Here is a 10631-nt window from a genome sequence, read left to right on the forward strand (position 1 = left end):
TAATACACACACATTCCCAGCTAGATCAAACTCTACTAGTAATACACACACATTCCCAGCTAGCTCAAACTCTACTAGTAATACACACACATTCCCAGCTAGCTCAATCTCTACTAGTAATACACACACATTCCCAGCTAGCTCAAACTCTACTAGTAATACACACACATTCCCAGCTAGCTCAAACTCTACTAGTAATACACACACATTCCCAGCTAGCTCAAACTCTACTAGTAATACACACACATTCCCAGCTAGCTCAAACTCTACTAGTAATACACACACATTCCCAGCTAGCTCAAACTCTACTAGTAATACACACACATTCCCAGCTAGCTCAATCTCTACTAGTAATACACACATTCCCAGCTAGCTCAATCTCTACTAGTAATACACACACAATCCCAGATAGCTCAAACTCTACTAGTAATACACACACATTCCCAGCTAGCTCAAACTCTACTAGTAATACACACACATTCCAAGCTAGCTCAAACTCTACTAGTAATACACACACATTCCCAGCTAGATCAAACTCTACTAGTAATACACACACATTCCCTGCTAGCTCAATCTCTACTAGTAATACACACACATTCCCAGCTAGCTCAAACTCTACTAGTAATACACACACATTCCCAGCTAGCTCAAACTCTACTAGTAATACAAACAGGTTGCAAAGAATATGGGAAGGAAAAATTGGACTGAGAATATAAATGGGCGAGGATCTGATTGTAAGCTCTTTGGGGCAGGATCAAGCATCAAGGAGAAGACGTTGGTACAAGCACAGTTCCTATCCGCTGCATGCTTTGAATGCCCACTTTGTAAATAGGCCTTTATTTGTTTTACATAGGGTACCATCTCTGGACTTTGCATACTGCCCCCCCTTTTTCTGTATTATGCATTAGGATGAAAGCCATACATGAGGAGGACATTATTTGAGCGGGATCCAAGATTGGACTTATTCTGGAATTGAACTTCTTTGTGGACAGTTCTGTGGACAATTGTGCATTATAGTGGCAATCTGTCCAATCATTGTTTGTCAGGTATAATGCATTTTGTTTACTGTAGTACATCTTTTTTGACAAGTCCCTAGAGAGACTTGTGTATGAGGTCCCCTAGGCAGCTCCACCCAGTAGATAATCCCCATATTAGGTTATCACTGGGTATTTATTCACAGTACACTGCACAAGTGCACTCACACAATGGCAGTAGTCACGTTTTTTTGTTTTGTTTAGTTTGTGTCACTTTTTAGGTCTAGCGTTTTTTCTTTAGGTTTTTAGTTAGATATTGTTGTTAGGTTGTAAAGAATATGGGAACGAAAATCTGGACAGAAAATATAAATTGGCGAGGATCTGATTGTAAGCTCTTTGGGGCAAGATCTCCCATTACATTATGTTGTAATTTACCATTCTACTTATCCCCACTGTTTGTAGGTTATTTAACTTGTATTATAACTTTGTAAAGCGCTGTGCATATTGTTGGTGCTAGATAAATAAAATTATAGAAACATACATACATACATGTTTAATGGAAACCGGGTTTGTATCTCTCAGGATTCTCGTTTCCCAGCGAGGAGAACATACTGTGAAGGTGAATGAGACCTTTGTGATCTCCCAACCTACAGCATAGAAAATGGAAGCAGGCACACGGTCTTATGCAAAGAATATTTAATGTGCCACCAGAGGGTCCAACGTTTCAGCAGGGAACTGCCTTTATCAAGGAGAGGGCTACTCCCAACCTACAGCACAAGACGGCCTTTTGGGGCCCAGAATTGCACCCCTTTGGCCTGGATACATTGTGCCTCAATGAATCAAATTGGAAACCAGTGACGATTGTTCGATGATATATCTTCTGCTCTGGTTTTGCCCACCTGTTGCAGCCATGAGACTGCAGTAAATTACCCCCGATATAGTTTAGCACCAATTATGCAGCATCTGGACAAGCTCCCAAACCTCCACAAGTAAATGCATGAAGTGTGGAATGTCACAAAAGACGATCAGGGACTTCATTTATTTTTAGTGACCTGCTGATGGGTGCTGGGAAGATGTTTCCAAATGCATCCTCTGCTGAGCAAATACACGCCATGCTCCTAAAATCCGGTATTTGTGCAGAATATAAATGAGTTCCCGATTAAAGCAGTGCAATGTGATTCCATTCCCTTGGGTATAGAAGGAGTTAAATGCCCAGGGAATAATGGCTGTTGATAACTTTGTATTCTCCTGTTAAAAGAAAAGGGTCACTACATACTGTAGTCGATAATGACACTGGTAGAATTGAATGCCAGAAAAAGGAAATAACCTTCATTTTTTCTCTCCTTAAGAACCAGTGTAGGCTAGCAAGAAAAGGCATTTATTTCTGTCTTGCACGAAGGAACTGGAAATTCACTAGCGAGAGAAAGATGAATAGGAATTCACACATGTAGATAGAGAGGAATGGGGCTGTGAATAAAGATTAGCAGGGCAGTGGCTGGCATGGTGGCATATGTTGTCTGGGTATTTCTGCACAGCTGACCTGTATGTATGTATGTCTTCATTTATATAGCGCCATTAATGTACATAGCTCTTCACAGCAGTAATACAAGTGACACAATCATCTAAATAACAAATAACACATAATGGGAAGAAATGCTTCAGGCATAAAAGTAACATTTAGGAAAAGGAGTCCCTGCCCCGAAGACTTTCCAATCAAAGTGGTAAGTAGGAAGAACGTACAGAGACAGTAGGAGGGTGTTTTGGTAAGTGCGTCTGCAAGTGGCCAAGGTTGATGTATGAGGTGTATAGTATCAGCCACGGAGCAACTCGTATGCTTCGTATAGGGTACCACTGGGATCTGTATGAAACCGACTTGGCCTCCTGACTGCTTCAATAATGAAGATGTTGCTGTAAATACATTTGAGTATGAGAGATGCAGGGACCAGTCATTATAAACACTCCATAACCAGGCACTAATCTGCACAGCACACAAATAACTCACTTGCTGCAGTCATAGAAGGGCTAAGAAGTGTTATGGCTGGAAATGTATTCATGAACACACTGAATGAAAAGCCACTTCTAGCACCGGGCTCTATAATTGCATCCAAAGTGTAGGTTTACCTTATCGGTGTTACAGAAAGAGGTGTCTTGTAAATGGAATATAAATCATGTTATCCCAATTAATCCTGATGCTCATGTGTTATTAATTTGTTTATCTCTCTTACTATTCTGCTTATTAACACCTCTGGGGCTCTCTGAATAAGACACTGTATCTAAATCCATCAGCATAACAAGTCACCAGGATATTTGCAGGAATCAACATACAGGGAGAGACAGAGCAATGAGACTCAAGGAAAAAGACAGATGAAAAGGTTGGAAGATTAAAAAGAAAATAAGAACAGGTACAAAGCGTTGTGAGATGTGAGCTGATGTTTTCCTGGTTTATCCATTCGCTGGGATTTGAGGCTTGGTTCCTGGAGCTGTCTCCATCCCTTGGCTTCTCTCGTCTTGCTGTAAAGTCCAGACGGACGAGGATTAAACATCAATCAGTGCAGGTAGACCTGGGATATCTGCACAGAGAGGAAAGCCCGGGGAGCCTCATTAATGGGAACAGATATGAACAATTCCCTCAGTTTAAGGGCTCACCTTAAACTTTCACCGCTGGAGACAGGAATCAAATGTTGGGGGTGAGCAAGGGAGATGCCGTGCTCTGTAATACGTTTCAGTGCCACCCTCCTCTTTCATAAGGTTATACACAGCAATGAGTTATCACCCTGGGGGAGGATAACATCACGGAGGCTTCGTTAAGATGCAACATTTTAATTCATGATACTGAACCTTGCAAACTGTTTCTATGCAGATGTGCATTAATAACTGGAATACATATTGTATATTCTGTTACTTCAAGCAGGTAAGGGGTTTACTCTGTCGACACTGCGCTTCAGCTCTGAGGGTGCGGCAATAAGTATTTTTTTGTTTGGTTTTATTGTATAGCGCCGACAGTGTATGTAGCGCTGTACATAGAATTGTGCAGGCCCAAGTCCCTGCCCCATAGAGCTTACAATCTATTTCTGGTGCCCGAGGCACAGGGAAATAAAGTGAATTGCACAAGGTCACAAGGAGCCGACACCGGGAATTGAACCAGAATTCCCCGGCTTCAAACGCAGTTTTTCTGTTTGTGTTACTTTGTTCCCACTCCGGGATCTACGGGGAGATGCATCAATAGAGAAAGGGAATTTGTTTTGTTTTCTGCTCTCATTTGAGTCAAATGTCCTCGGATATAGTAGGCGCACGCGAGACAGAGCGTGTGTCGTCGTGCGCGCCTGTAGCTTGAGCGATATGTTGCCTTTGGGATTTGTATGATGTGCGTGACGTGGGAGGCGTGTCGGTGGCGTGGCAGAAGCATGTCCATGACGTCATGTCATGACGTCATGAGGCTGGTTCGCCCTCATTGGCTGAACCGCCCACGTGACCTGGCTGTCGCGCGACAAAAACAAAAAATGTGCGTCGCCGTTGTGCTTCATTGCGTCTGCCTCATTGAGGTGCGACCTTTTGTTTGCGCCGCGTGTGCACAGTCATGCGCAGTATGGACGCAGCCTTACATATTATGCAAATTGTGGGCCAGAGAAGTTGACGCCACTTCCGACCTGAGTCCTCAGTGGCTCCGGGCAGAGACTTTTTCCACCTCTCCTTCCGTCATTGATGACCTGAGGAAGTAAAGAAATGCGTAGGGGGAGAGCGTTTCTTTCTGGTTGTCTGCAAAAGACCATCAAAATCTGGAAGGGTCGCTAGTGTGAGATCTCACTGAAGCTCCGTGATGTCACCAGCGGGCAGGAGAAAAACGCGAGAGCACCAGCGAGATGTAGGAAAGTTGCGGCGACCCACCCTCACTTGCCAGGCTTGGCGGTGGCACAGCAGGAGTGGAGCGGCACAGGAGTCAGGGAGCGGCAGTTAAAAACGATGACAGCGGAGGGAAGACGTTGAGACTGCAGGCGGCGGTGGCTTGGCTGTGGCAGGCGAAGACATCCGATTGGAGCATGAGCCGGAGCACAGGAGATGGCAGGGGCAGTACGGGCTATAACACCGGAAGTTGACCGGCGCCTGACTTCCGGCGCCTGACTTCCAACTCCGGTGTTACAGCACGTACCTCCCCAGCCGTCTCCTGTGCTCCTGCTCTAATCGGATGTCTTCGCCTTTCACAGCCAAGCCATTGCCGTCCGCTAGTTTCGCCTAATGGACGGTCCGACCACTCATAAGAGAACATAAGAGCTTTTATATACCTACCTAGTAGATACTCTCATACGAGTGCGATCTGGTTATTGATACAGTGAAATCTGTTGGCTCTACATGCTTGAGTTTATACTATACAGCCAAGTTTATACACTTTTTCTATAGGAGCCTGAACTCTATACTACCACTGAGGCTGTGGCTGGCGGCGCGTGCAGCCGAATTCCCCGGTCTGCAGAGAGCTGCAGGGGGAAAGAGGGGGGGGGGGGGCATGGCGGGGGAGTGACAGCAGGCGCGGCCATGACCTCACCCTGCAGGTTCGCCCTCATTGGCTGAACCTCCGGGGGGCCGTGGCCTATCACTCTGTCTCGAGTCCTGATCTCAATTCCCTGGAGAGCAGGAGTTTCTGTCGGCGCATCTCGGCGCCCCCCCCTCGCAGCTGCCACGGCCCCAATGTGGGGCGGCTCTTGTCCCTGCAGCGTCCGCTGCAGCGTCCGCCACAGCGGGCGCTGCAGTAGCCAGCGGGGACCTGGCCTTACATAGGGATATCCATAAATGCTGGCCTGTGTGCGGCTCTTGAGGACTGAGTTTGGAGACCCCGGTCCTAGGCATCTGTCCACTGAGGTTCAGTAAGCACAAGCACTCTCACATGGAGTATCTCTAATGTGTCTCTTTGGGTATTGGTAATCTAGTCTGTCCAACTATATTTTATTATTATTAACACCATTAAAAGTTACATTTTAACTAACACACCATTACACTTTAACTTGGAGTGCTAGAACAGGGGGCCTTTTCCCCTTATTCTTTTAAGGTTCTGTTCCTCCATGTAACCCCCACACCCGCCCCCTCTCTCCAACTCCTACTGGCACTGTGCATGCTGGGGCAGACTGGGCAAAAATGGAGCAAAATGCATTGACATGGGTGAAAATGTCCCAGTTTACTACCAAATTACCCTGATACATAGAGGCGCATGTATTAAGGTAAAAGTGGTGTAATTCTGGGGCAATAAATATGCACGTTAAAGGGGTGTATTGTAAGAAAGATCCTAAAGGTGGAGAGAGAGGGCGCCAGTCGCCTATTGAGAGGAAGGGTATTCCAGGTGTGGGGGCAGTGAGTGAGAAAGGTTTAAGGCGGGAGAGGGCTTTTGATACAAAAGGGGTAGAGAGAAGACATCCTTAAGCAGAACGCATGAGTCGGGCTGGAGTATAGCGAGAAATTAAGGCTGAGATCTAAGCAGGGGCAGAGGGAAGTATAGCCTTAAAAGAGGAGAAGAGAATTTTGTAAGTAATATAGAGTATAATAGGAAGCCAGGAGAGGGATTTCAGCAGGGGAGATGCTGAGACAGATTTAGGAGATAGTAAAGTGATTCTGGCAGCAGCGTTTAGGATAGATTGTAGGGGACACAGGTGAGAGGCAGGAAGGCCGGACAGCAGAAGGGTACAATAAGCGAGACGGGAGAGAATGAGGGCCTGCGTTAGAGGTTTAGCAGTAGAGCGACAGAGGAAAGGGCGTATCTTTGTAATGTTATTTAGGAAAAAACTACAGGTTTTAGCAACATTGTTAATGTGAGCAGAGAATGTGATGGAGGAGTCAAATGTGACCCCTAGGGAGCGTGCATGTTATACTGCGAGTATGATAGTACCATCCAGGGACATCCAGGATGATATCGCGGAGAGACATTCAGAGACTTTGGTATGTACAGCAGGTGTAAGGTCGGGGGTTGAAAAGTTAATTTGTGTGTCATCAGTGTAGAGGTGATATTTGAACCCAAGAGATGTTATAAAGTCACCTAGAGAGAGTGTGAAAGAGAGAAGATGAGCCAGGACAGACCCCTGGGGTACACCCACAGACAGATCGAGAGAGGAGGAGGTGATGTTAGCAAACGAGACACGGAAAGTATGATAGGAGAGGTAAGAGGAAATCCAGGATAGAGTTCTGTTACGGACACCAAGAGTATGGAGAATGTGAAGGAGAAGAAGGTGGTCCACAGTATCAAAGGCTGCAGAGAGGTCAAGTAATATGAGCAAAGTGCAGTGACCTTTGTCTTTGGCAGCATGGAGGTCATTGGTTATTTTAGTGAGGGCTGTTTCAGTCGAGTGAGCAGTGCGGAAGCCAGATTGTAGAGGATCAAGCAGAGAATTGGAGGTGAGAAAATGGAGCAAGCGAGAGAATACAAGGTGTTCAAGGAGGAGGGAGAAAGGGCGATAGTTAGAGCGACAGGTAGGGTCAAACTTGCTGTTTTTGAGTAAGGGTATAACGGTTGAGTGCTTGAGGGAGATGGGAAAGGTACCAGCGTTGGGGGATAAATTGAAAATATGAATGAGTGTAGGGATTAGGGAGTAAGAGCAGGAGGTTAGAGGAGATGGGATGGAATGGAATGAGGCCAAGAGGGCAAGTGGTAGAGGGAGAAGAGGTGATCAGCAGCAATGCGTCCTCCTCTGAAGTCTGGATAGTTCATTAGCATTATCCAGAAAAACCTTTCTAGTTGGTCCAAGAAAAGGCATCACAATCTGCAGGATAATGAGTATGTTTACACATCAGGGTTTGCAGGAGAGGGCAAAAACTAAGCTCTTTTAAGCTCTTTATCTGCAAATTATAGAGAATCTTAGAAGTTTTGGGAGAGGCTTTGTTCAAACAAAATAGAATTGTATCTGCTGGCTGCTGCTTAATTAACTCTGGGATCTTGGATCCTAATGAATTATTGAGCCTCTTCAAAGAAATAAGTTTATGCTTAACACCATGTCACTAATTGCGGTGCACAGAGAGAAGAAGAACAATTCAGTTGGGTTTATTAAAAATCTCCATCAACGCCCCAGCCCACATCTGCAGAAGGAGAGATTTTTAATGTAGTTTTATGAGAGGAAATTCCACCCCAGCCTTCACTGCGAGCCATGACGATAAACATGTCTTTCTAGTAATACATTGTACAGTATTAGTGTTCGTAAATGTCCTATTATCATTATATACGGATATTCTCATCTGCAGACGCTGTAAAAATGTATCCTACTGGGTTACGTTTGTGTTCTAGACCAGGTGTGGGCAAACGTTTCAGTCTGCCACCACCTGCCTGCACTCCACCCCCTGCCTGCTCTCCACCCCCTGCCTGCTCTCCACCCCCTGCCTGCTCTCCCCCCCTGCCTTCTCTCCACCCCCTGCCTGCTCTCCCCCCCCTGCCTGTTCTCCACCCCCTGCCTGCTCTCCACCCCCTGCCTGCTCTCCCCCCCTGCCTTCTCCCCACCCCCTGCCTGCTCTCCCCCCCCTGCCTGCTCCCCCCCCCCTGCTTGCGCCCCATCCTTACCTCGCTGCGGGGTCATGGCAACGTGACATCACATGACCTGCAGCGTCATTTGACGCTGCATTGCCATGGCGATGCGTCGCCGAAGACAAGGCAAGGGAAGTTGCAGAGGCCTCATGCGATCCCCCCGGCATTTCATTTAAATGGCTTGGGGAAGAGCGCGGGGCCTCTGCAACCCGCCGAGCCCCCCCTGGAAAATTTTGTGCACGCCCCCCAGTTTGCACACTCTTATTCTAGACATTTGCATTATTGCCCGATGTCACCCTAACCCCGTGTCAGTGAACGATTGTAGCCCTGTCCCCATATTCCCTGTTTTACATAGATGTACAAAATGATAGAGAACCCAAATGCACGAGGAGTCGATTGCGAAACATAAACTGGACTGGAATTTTATGATGACATGGAGTCAGGATGGCAACCTACACTGTATGCCAGAAATCGTGGTGGATTCACGGAACAGCATCCCAGCAGAGGTGGTTGGGTCTAATGCAGTAAGGGAATTCAAACATGCTTGGGATAGATATAAAGCTAAATACGAAAGAGAGACAACGATCAAATGGGGGCTATTTTATTCTATTTAATCCATTTGGACCAGTGTGTTTAATGGGAGGGGGGTATTTAATATACAGTATATTTTGCTGTGTATACATGGTTTGTATAGTGATACAGGGTATTTGATCAGGAGGATATCTTTCTGTTAGAGATTATCAGGAGGCCTGCTAACACCTCTGTATAACCACTCGAAAACTCACCCAGTGAGGCCAAAGACACCGAGACGTCTATTCAAAATGCTTCAGCGGACTCGCACAACCAGTTTTGACTTTGATACCGAGCAGCCTGTGTATCCCACTGACTGTAAACCTGGATAGATAAAATACAGTATGTGTGATTAGCACATCAGCTGCCCTCATTATTCCTACATAGTGTAAAAGGTTGGGTAACCAGGCCAGTGTGTGTATGAGATGGGGAGCCCGGCACTGATGCTGCCTGCACGGTGGCTGTCAGGTTCACACAGGACCTGTCACCTCATCAGCCCTCGGAAGGTGTATAAGAAGCCTCCAGCTAAGTGGTTATTCCCAGGTGGAGCTCAGAACTCTGCTGCACATCGCCACTGCCTGTGTGTGTGTCTGAGATAGGGATGTGTGACAGGTGCACGCAGGTTCTGCGCTGCTCAACCAGCACCTTCATTATGGCTACAAAGGCACATTTTCTAAAACATTGTGCACCTGATAACCCCTCTCCCTTCCCTCACCCTTCCGTCTCCCCTCCCCGGGCTGCTCTCACTCTGTGTTTCTGCTGATCTAAGAGGTTTTCTCAGAGTTGCTGCCATTTAAATGGCAGGAAGAAGAAGAAGCAGAAACCCAATGATGTGGAACAAGCACCAGAGTCTGCAGCGCAGAGACACCTAACTGCTGGGCACCAGCAGTGCTGTAGGATTCTGCAGGAGAGCAAGGGTTAAAGTGCATTGCCAGCAGCTGACCCCACAAGATGCTCCAGTAACCTCACAAAACGCAGATACCAAGATCCATAATCTGTGGCAAGAATCCTTTACCGGTTATTGCTCATAGAGATCATTAAAGTAGCAGTCTGCCCTAATATTTGTCTAGTGGACAGAATATGTCAGAGGCGTCCGGCTCGCTCTGGCACCCAATAAAAAGGTGAGATGACACAGTGACTTTCTAGTGGACATTTTTTCCCCCTGTTTTTATACACACTGACCCCCAAAAAACTCAAATATCTCTAGAACTGTTGGGTGGCCGAAGGTTGGACGCCATGAACCATCTCCCATTTCAGGTATTACAAAAACAAAACGTTGCACTGTTCCTTAAATCGTCAAGGCCGATCCCATAAGTAGGGTTGCCAGGTGTTCGGTATTGAACTGGACTGTCCTGTATTTGGATACACTGTCCAGTAAAAAATGAGAGGTACTGTAATACTGGACATGTATTTGTCCAGTATTTTCCTCCCTGGACACAGTGACCTGACGCACCTTTCACCATTGAGTCCAGTATTTTTGGAGAAGCAACCTGGCAACCCTACCCATAAGACATGGGACGCCCTGTTCTGTTATCTGTGGGAAGATGTTGGATGTTGAGTTGTACAGTGATATTCTACTACAGTAACATAGAAGTTTA

This window comes from Ascaphus truei, chromosome 15 (genome assembly GCF_040206685.1).
Source record: "Ascaphus truei isolate aAscTru1 chromosome 15, aAscTru1.hap1, whole genome shotgun sequence".
Lineage (NCBI taxonomy): Eukaryota > Metazoa > Chordata > Amphibia > Anura > Ascaphidae > Ascaphus > Ascaphus truei.